This window comes from Panthera uncia, unplaced genomic scaffold (genome assembly GCF_023721935.1).
Source record: "Panthera uncia isolate 11264 unplaced genomic scaffold, Puncia_PCG_1.0 HiC_scaffold_1632, whole genome shotgun sequence".
In the NCBI taxonomy this organism is placed as follows: domain Eukaryota; kingdom Metazoa; phylum Chordata; class Mammalia; order Carnivora; family Felidae; genus Panthera; species Panthera uncia.
In genome coordinates this window covers 15,831-26,193 of record NW_026058286.1, presented here as the reverse complement: position 1 = coordinate 26,193, position 10,363 = coordinate 15,831, and the positions used below count along the sequence as shown (strand labels likewise).

The following is a 10,363-nucleotide window of genomic DNA, read 5'->3' as shown; positions in this document are numbered from 1 at the left end:
GAAGAGAAACTACCTTAGAAATTCAAAGCTCCCTTGAAGCAAAAGTCAGGGAATAAATAAAGAAAAAAAAATTAATGAATGAATGAACAAAGAAACATTAATTCTAATTCTAGAGCAAGGAGAAGTTTTTCCTTATTTTTAGCACACTAGTATTAAGAAGATCAATATTCTTGTCATTGCTTACAAGATGTAAAATCTTTAACCCTCAAATTCTTTGAAATGGAATTCGATCATCTTCTTTCTAAAATGGTCTTAGAGAAGCAAATACATGAATCCAGTGAATTAACACTCTCTCTTCTGGGCCTGGGAGTCTACTTATTTTTCACAAAACATAATTCAATTTTTACAATGTGATAATGCACTGCTTTTAATGACACTAGAATCAGTGTCTACATAGCTGTGTATCTCCTACACGAGTAAAATCCAAGCATCAGAAGTTATGATTTTAATAAATATCCAGTCCGATCTACTATCAAAGCCAAAAAAATTTGATGACACAAGTTTTGGGGCGAACTTGGAAAAACCTGGAAAGATTAAATTATCAAATCAATCAAATTCTCTCCTATATACCACTTTTATGTTCAAGTGTTTCTTTCCTAAGACTCCTTGGAGAAAGGTAGGTTGAAGAAAACCTAAATTCAGGATATAATTTTCTCCATTAAAAGGTAAAACTAAAAAAGGGGTCATATTTCAGCTAAAGGAAGATATTCAGTCTCATTTCAACAAACGTTTATAGTACAATTATCATGTATAAAACCCCAGGCAAGGGCACCATGAAGGGTAAAAATATGTACAGTATATGGCCCTGCTTCCCAAAAACCCTTGTGTGGGAGAAAGAGTCGTGCGTAAGAACTCCATGGCATACGTAAAATATTGACAAAATATTTAGAGTATAAAAAAAGGAAGAAATTTTCTTCTGAGAATACCTAGGAAAAGATTCTTGCAAGTGGTAGTATCCAAAGTGAATCTCAAAGGATAAGCCAGCAATCAAATGTTAACACTGACATACAATTAAAACACAGCTCTGACAAGTATTGGTGTTTTCAAGCATAAGCTTCTAGAGGCAGGATTTTTTCCTAACACCTTGTCCAATATGACGCACAGATGTGAACTTAAGTTACTTTGAAGATAATCATTTTCAATCATTTCCATCAAGTACCCAACTCCCTATTTTATACTTTCAAGTAGTAGCTAAAAGCAAATGGAAAATATTTTAGTGTATGAATCCCCAGGTTGAAATAATCTTGTATAATGATTAAATCCACAGGATTTGGAGTGAAAGCTGAGTTCAAATCCTTTATATAACCTAGCCATTTGACCTTGGAAAGATGACTAAATAATTTCTATGTCCCAATTTTCCCTTGTATTAAAAAAGTATTAAAAATGGGATAGGATCTGCTTCATACCTTGTTGTAAATATAAAAGAAATAATATGTGTAATCTCATCCCTGCTTTACAGCTAATGATTTGTTAACATTTCTCCAAGCACATATATTTTATCACAATTTTTACACATTACCTGTGTTTGTGGTCTTATACTGGTTATATTTGTTATTTACCTTCCAGTTTATGGTTTCCTAATATAAGGAAATTATACACACGACACTCTGCAGAAGGTTGTAAGAGGCATTTCTGAAAGACACGTAATGAGAAGAGGAAACCAAGAGCTGCTTTTAAAGGAGTTCATTTGTCTCTCTGGGCTCAGAACTGGTTTCCAGTGACATGGCTAAATGCACCAAGAAAGTAGGAATTGTAGGTAAATACAGGACCCACTATGGTTCTTCCTTCAGAAAAAAAATGGTGAAGAAAACTGAAATAACCCAGCATACAGAGCACACTTTCTCCTTCTGTGGCAAAACCAAAATGAAAAGATGAGCTGTGGGGGTCTGACACTAGGGTGTAGCTGGTGGTGCCTGAGCTTATAACATCACTTCTGCTGTCACAGGAAAATCTGCCATCCGAAGGCTGAAGGAATTGAAAGGGCAGTAGAAGCTCCACCATTTGAAACATTGTTAGCCTACAATAAATGGGTTAATTTAGGTAACAATAAGTAAGGAAAGAAAGAAAGAAAGAAAGAAAAGAGGAAGGAAGGAAGGAAGGAAGGAAGGAAGGAAGGGAGTTCATTTGTGAGACAGAAATAAAAATTAAAACAAAACCCAGCATGGTGGGCAAAAGATGCGGTGGTGCCATCAGCCTAATGAGGAAGTACAAAGAAGTGTTGGACTATGTGGCATCAGTGATTTCAAAGGAACCTGACAAGTCACACCCCCTACGGGACGATTCATAAGTCCCCACTCAAAACCAAGCCCTGAGAATGTCTCCTTTCCCAGAGCCCCTTAACTGTTCTGGGACTCCTCCCCTTCACTTGCAAAAGCCTCAGGCTTTCTCCCTTAGAACCAGTCACCGGGGAAATGAATATGCAAACAAACTTGAGATGAGATGTACTGTCCACCCAAGTCTGAAAATCTTGAATATTACAAACCTTCCTTGGTGAGCCAGTATCTCCCCCTTCTTTTGTTTGCCTTTAGGCAGAGTCTCTGTGACAGTTTATTTTTCCCCCCAAGAACATTTCGCAGCTGAAGGGAAGAGGGGAGTAAAGAGACCACAAGATTACTGGTTGATACCTCCAAAGATAAACTTCTGTTTGGGAATAAAGAAAGCATTCATAAATGTGCTTTTCTTTGCTTTCATTGGTGTCTCCACGTAACACTTTATTTACAGTGAAACATAGGTTATTGGGGTGATGAAGGGGAAAGTTATCCCAGATTGGAAGCTATGCTCCAGAGTCCATAGTCTCTTCTTCTTCCTAGGCACCCAGACTGGATTTCCCACTCCCCTCCAATTAGGTGAAGCCACTGAATATGAAAGCCTGTGATCCAAGCCTGGCCCATAAAAACAAGCTAAGCCTCTCCTCTTCTGGCTTACTGAAATAGAAACACCCTCAGGATGAACTTGGAAGCCACTCCTTGAAGAAGGTAGGATTTCCATTAGCCTCAAGCCTAAGGATAAGTGGAGAACAGCATCTCTGACCTATCGACCCTTTGAGGCCTATGACATGAGTCAGGAATATTCTTTTATTGTGCTTAAGCCATTACTCATTTGAGAGTGTATTTGTGATAGCAGTTCATCTACCCTAAGTATAGAGAAGGACTAAAGTAAGAAAGCATATTGCAGTGTGTATGACCTTTACCTGTATAAAGCGGTGGTGCTTTGCTTTGGTTTTAACTCCTTTAATACCCATTTCACCTTTATGGCTCTATGCACTTTCAGAAACTGAGGGCCCGAGACCCAATACTATGTTTCTGTTATTTGTATCACTCAAGAAATTCCAAGAGTTTGGGGAACTTTTAAGCCAGGAACCTTGGATGATTTGGTCATCTGAATGACCAATATATATTTCTTATAAATCACAATATTTCACTACCATCTGAGTTACTCTGAAAAGGATATATATGTGGCTATAATTTAACTTCAGAAAACTTTTATGGAGGAAAAACTGCTGCAGGGGGAAAAAAAACATTGAGGTTTGGATAAGGGCAGAAATGGAGGACAGAAAGGAGAGGAAGAGGACCCACGTTTAGCACTCCAACCTGAGCTCCCAACAGCACCGTTAGGATTTCTTCCCAGTGGCAGAGGAACTGACATCCAAGTCTTCTATTCTCTTCCACTATATCTCTGGGCTATGTCTTAGCAGAAAAAAAAACAAGTTGCACAAACAAGAGTTCAGGAATCTAGTTCCATTTTAATTACTTACTATTTGTATGACCTTAAACAAATTTGTCTGTGCCTCTGTGCTCTTTGTGATACTGGTGTCGTATGGCCAAGACCGCCTGTCTTATAGAATCAAATGGGTCAGTGAACACAAAACCCCTTGGAAATACGGAAAGAGCAATTCACATGTAAGTCATTATTATTGCCTTCCTCACTACGTCTCCTGTTATTTGCAAAGGCAGAGGAGGGAATCGACGCATAGATGACTTCTATTATCTTCAGAGTCATATAGCTGTCTGTGAAAGATAAGCTTTCTCTTACCCTTACCTAGATTTAGGGCTGCACAGTGGCACAGGGCATCAGCTATGGTTATGCAGCTCACTTATAGTCAGATGGCCTTTGGGGGCAATTTGAAGACTTCCTGGATGAACACATATCTCTTCACTGATTGTTTTTACCACCTGTTTCCATGGCAACTTTAGATCCATTTCACACTCACCCACTTTTGTTCCCATTCACTGTAACATCTCTTTAACAGCAAGAGGCAGAAAGTTTAATAAAGTAGAAGCATTTTAATAAATGGAGGTGTAATTTACATAGAAGCTCTTGGCATTTTGGGAGTCTCTAGAGTTCTCTGTATGTTACAGTAGACTCAGAGTTCTTTTGTCTAAGCAGAATGGAAGAAAGCAGATACTTTTTATAAAATTCCTTATAAGAATGTTGAGACAACATAGACTCACAAATCCTCTGCCATATTTTATAAACAGAGATCACTAGCCAGCATTTAGTTCTCCTTATTCTCCCAAAAAAACAAAATGCATGTTCTGAGTGCTGATTTGTCACATGCACATCTTCATGACTATCTCACGCTCTCCCTCCTTCCCAGCTTAGCATCACCTAATACCTGGTCATGAGGGGTGGGAGTCCACAGGTGGGACAGGGTAACAGCCACACCAAGACTGGTCTGTCAGGGTTCTGAGCAAGCTCACAACAATTCTACAAGGTAGTAGTTTTTTTTCCCAGTTTTTCATTTGAGGTTACTGAGGCTCAAAATATCGGATTGACAGTGTTATGAAGTGTATAGTGACAGAGCCAGAATCCAAACACACACACACAAGTGTGACTTGAGCACATGGACTTGATCATACTTTGGTTCTATACTCTCCCTATAGCATAATCATCACAATTTTGAACACTGATAAATGACTCTGTTTCTTTGTTTGGGTTCCTTCCAGAAATCAGAACCTGAGACAAAGACTTGGCTGTACATAGTTTATTTAGGAACTGATCCCAGGAAACAGGAGCAAATAAGTGGAGAGAGTGAGACAGGAGATAGAAAAATTATTGTAAGTTGTCTTTTCGAGGTCACAGATGGAGTCCTCAAGGATGGATTCTTGTCTCTACCAGGACCTTGGAGAAGCATATAAAATGCCTTGTGGAATTACCCAGCTATCAATAGGAGGCTGGAGCATTTACGCACTAATCTCCCACCTCCACCCCCATTGTCTAAGAGTTGTCCCTAAGCACATGAACTCTCCTGCAATATCTGGATGCTCTTGTGCACAACATAAGAAGCCCCTAGAGTCAGAGAAGACCCTAGGATAAAGCACAGAAAGACCCATAACTGGGCTCCAGGTGGTGGTTGGCTGGATTGAGGTGAGACTAAGCTACAGCAGACCTGCCCACCACAACTACCACTGAAATGAGAGCTGGGCCCAGAGGCTGTGGTCCAGGCACCAGGGTGTCAGCTATACCAGAAGTCCAGGATATTTCACAACTTGCTGGAATAACTATTGATTTAGCCTTGTGACTTACACACTCATATCTAACACGAACATGACCTTGGTTACAGTTATAGAGCAGCGCTATCACAATACACACAATGGATTCAGCAGTAGCTTCTCTGGAGCAGTGATCCTAGTCCAAGTGTGGATCCTCTGTGTCCCTTACTCTTCTTCTGGTTTCCTCACTAGAAAGTCTGCATGCACAAGTCCCTTAAACTCCGTGTGTTTCAGCTTCCTCACCTATAAAATGGATATAATAAAATTCACCTCATAGTCTGAGGTGGGGTTAAATGAAATAATGCATGTTAAGTACTTAGAAAGGTGCCTGGATATAGTAAGTCCTCAAAGGGGTGGATAGAATTTTATCAAATAATTTGCAATTATGAACATAGCCATTTCCTTCTCTCATAGCAGGAGGTGAGTGCTTAAAAGCACTCCACGTCTTCCCACTCATGATTATAATATGCTAACCAAAAGCTTAAAACAAAAAAACTACAAGTCCAGAAACCAAACACCATGATGACAGGAAATTTCACCACCCCAAACCCAACATTTTCTTGGCACTTTGTCTCAAAATAATGAAAAGTGATCTGTGGCGTTCCTCTCTCGCTCAAGCTACAGCTAAAGGAAAAGGATTCAAAGGCTCGTATTTCCACTTGGTAAAAACCTTTTACTCTGGTGAAATAACAGCTGGTTGGAAAGGGGGGGTGGGTGGTGAAACAACCCACACAGGAGCTGAGTAGCTTCTGGTCTCCATGGTAACAGTGTGTCATACTCTGACCCCTTTCACCACCTGATTCCCTTAGGACAAAGAAAGAGCAAGGAGACAAAACCCTAGGACCAAAAAAATGCAGTCATTTGTGGAGTAGATCATGATAAGTCAGCAAACACGGCTAGGAGGTGATTCTAACCACCTACAGTTATGTGACATTTCCTCAGAATTATTTTTTCAGTAAAGGTGATAGGTTACTATTGATCAAGCAGAGCTTAGTTGAAATTACTGCTTTCCCCTTGTACGCCACAGCACATATGTAAGATGGCACCCTGGGGATTGGGGACAGTTTGCAGACAAGCCACCATTCATAGCAAGATAATTGGTCTCCACAGGTATGAAATTTATGATACTTTTCTTCTTACCATGAACCTTTGCTTGATTTCTAGGAAAGACACTAGACATCTTTTGAATGACCAAAGCTGCATATCTCAAAGGCAAGTCCAGGAGCTCCTACATCAGAATCCCTGGGGGCATTGTGCAGATTCCCAGGGCCGGTTGTCAGAAATTCTAGAAGAGCAAGTCTGGAGTGGAGCCAGGGAAGTCGTATTGAACAACCAGCCCCAGGGGGTTCCTATGCACCCTACAGTTTGAAACCACTCAGACCTGGAGAATTACTCAAAAACCTAACTTTAGCTAACTTTCCTCTACTCTGCTATCTGTGTTGGCATTCAAAAGATCATTTATAAATGTGACAAATTCCACTTTTCTACAGATGACCTACAGAGATAATCCATTTTTGAGCCAAAAAATATAGGGAAGCATTCAAAACCACTGAAGTGACAGGGAACAAAAATCTATTTTGGAAAAAGAGTTATAAATGAACAATGAAAAGTGTAACCTTTGGCTTGACTAATTTTATTTAATTCCCTATATTGGCTCACCAGTTATAATAATGTCTATCTAATCAATGTGAAGAATACCTTTTACTTTTATAAGATAGAATTCCTGTGTTAAAAAACAGAAACCTAATGCTCTACAACACTAACTTAGTTCATACCTGCTGGAAAATTGTACAGGTCACATTTAGATGACCATCCAATTTTATTCATACATTCATATATTCAAATATTTACTAAGCACCTATTAAGTGCCAGGCACTGCTCTATGTGCTGGGTTCAAAGAAGTCAAAACCCCTACCATGACAGAGCTTACATTTTAGAAGAGAGACAGGCAACAATTAAGTAAAATAGCTACCAGGTCAGGAGGTTAAAAGTGCCATGGAAAAATATAAAGCAAGGCATAAGATGGTTGCAGTTTTTTTGTTTTGGGGTTGTTTTGTTTTGTTTTGTTTTGTTTTGTTTTTAGAGACAGAAAGAACACGAGCACGGGAGAAGGGCAGAGGGAGAGAGAGAGAATCTTAAACAGGCTCCACCTTCAGTGCTGAGCTCAACGCTAGGCTCAATCCCATGACCCTGGGATCATGACCTGAGCCGAAATCAAGAGTTGGGCACTTAACCAACTGAGCCACCCAGGTGCCCCGAGGTGGCAGAAGTTTTAATAACTGATATGAGAAGGCCTTTAAAAATGACATTTAAATAAAAATCTGAACATGATGAGGGAGCAAGCCTTACAAATATTGGGGAAAAGAATGTTCAAAGCAGGGGAAACACCAACTGCAAAAGCCGGAGGCAGAAACATACTTGGCCTGTCAGAGGAACATCTGAGTCTACTGTGCCAGAAGGAAGTGAATGAGGGAGAAAATAGATGAGGTGACACATAATAATTCCAGCATGGGAGGCACATAACATGACCTTTGACTTTTATTCCAAATGAGATGGGAAGAAACTATAAGAAAATCTTGCACAGAGAATTACATGAACTGACTTACATCTAAAAGGACCATTCTGGGCGTGCCTGGATGGCTCAGTCAGTTGAGCCTGCGACTTCAGCTTAGGTCATGATCTTGCAGTTCATGAGTTTGAGCCCCGCATCATACTCTCAGCTGTCAGCACGGAGCCCACTTCAAATCCTCTGTCCCCCTGTTTCTCTCTGCCTCTACCCTGCTTGCACACGCTCTCATTTTATCTCTCAAAAATGAATGGACATTTAATAAAAATTTTTTTGAATAAATAAAAAGATCATTCCAGCATCTGAATTGAGACTACCAGAGACACAAGAACAGAAAAAGGGATACCAGGTAGAAGGTATTCCAGTATTTCATTGTGAAACAATGTTGGATAAGACTAGACTGGCAGTTGTGATGGTCGTGAGAAATGGTAAGATTCTAGAAAAAAATTTAAAGGCCGAGCCAAAAGAATTTGTGGAAGAATCAGATGTGGGATCAAGAAAGAGTCATGACTTTTTATCCAAGAAATTGGAAAGATGGATGTGGAAGAGTAGGAGAAGCAGGTTTGGGGACATTAATGTTAAATCATCCGTTAGATACCCAGGTAGCATTGTCCAGTAGAGGCAGTTGGGTCTATGAGTCTGAAATTCAGGAGAGATATCTGCTCTGGAGACAAAAAACTGTGAATCAGCAGTCTCTGTGCTGACAGCTCAGAGCCTGGAGCCTGCTTCAGATTCTGTGTCTCCCTCTTTCTCTGCCCCTCCTCCTCTCACACACTATTTCCCTCTGTCTCTCAAAAATGAATAAATGCTAAAAAAAAATTTTTTAAAGAAAAGAGAAGCTCAATGTCTAAATACTGGAGTACCTCAATATTTAAAGATCAGGGTCTGAGTAGGAATCTTCAAAGAGACTGAGGAGTGGCCAGGGAGGTAATCGGAAAAGACAGATAAGTGGAGTGTCCTTAAAGCCAAGTGATGAGCACATTTCAAAGAGTGGGAATGAACAAGATGACAAATGCTTCGAAGTCAGCAGCATGAGAGTTGGAAATTGACAATTTTATTTAGCAACGTGGAGGTGAATGATGGTCTTCACAAGGGCAGCTACATGTACTGGTGGGATCAAAATCCCAATTTTATTGAATTCCAGACAGAATAGAAGAAGAATTGGAGAGAACCAATATCAAAATTTCATTTCAAAACCTTAGCTCTAAATAGGAGGTGAGAAATGGTATGAAAATGGAAGGAAATGAGAGGTCATCAGAAGTGACTTCATTTTCCTTCCTTTCTTTTTTTTTTCCTTTTTTTTTTTTTTTTTTAATATATATGACACTTTAAAGCAAATTTACAGTCGGGGCACCTGGGTGGCTCAGTTGGTTCACTGGTCCACTCTTGGTTTCAGCTCAGGTCATGATCTTGAGGTTTGTGTGTTCAAACCCCACATTGGACTCTGCACTGACAGACTGGGGCCTGTTTGAGATTCTCTCTCTCGCTATCTGTTTCTCTCTCTCTCTCTCTGCCCCTCCCCTGCTTCTGGCCTCTCTCTCTCTCTCAAAATAAATAAACTTTTTTTTAAAGTATATTTACAGTCTTAGAATATTCAGGTAGAAAGGACCAATTTGATTACAAAGAACAGGAGGGAAGAATTGTTGAGCAGTCTGAATAGACAAGGGGAGGCATTAGAATTTTTTTCCTTTGGTAACATCTATAACATCAGAAGAGAAAGAAGATGCATACAGCTGTGTAGAAGTGGTTCTGGCACCTTAATGGAAGTTCTCTGCTGTTTTTCTCAGGAAAACAGGAAACAAGCTCATCTAGAAAAAGAGAAAGGGTTTTGGAGGTTTCCGGAGAGGCACAGGCTGAGAACTGTGTGTGGTCTAGGAGCCAGGGAGGGAATGGACTTGAGCATGGTGATGTGGCTGTCAGCAGCCCCAGGGGGCATCTTGATGTTGTAAGGTGAGACTAGTCAGCCTTTGTGGCCTAAATACCCAGGGGAAGCAGGAGTTTAAGAGTCAAATCAAGAAGTCTGAATTAGCCATCATGAAAAGCTTTCCAACTCAGTTAAGAAATTTCTCCAGTTAATCTTGACAAAAGTCAGTTTGAGTATTTCTCATTCTTTCTTAGAAGTGCTGAGTCATGATTATTACCCCTGCCTGCTAGATGTGAATTTTGGAGAGTTAATTGCTGAATATATTGGTGTTTCCCTTTATAAGATAGTGAGGTATATATATATTTTTAAATACCTCACTGTTTCCAACCCCCTCCTTTATTCTACGGTATAAAAGTCTCTATGGTATGATTTAAGCTGACA

At 39.9% G+C, this 10,363-nt stretch overlaps 1 pseudogene; it reads left to right on the top strand.

Annotated features, from left to right (window-relative positions):
- Positions 1-1,722: 1,722 nt before the first annotated feature.
- On the top strand, positions 1,723-1,989 carry LOC125917264 (60S ribosomal protein L37a-like; annotated as a pseudogene).
- The last annotated feature ends 8,374 nt before the right edge of the window (positions 1,990-10,363 follow it).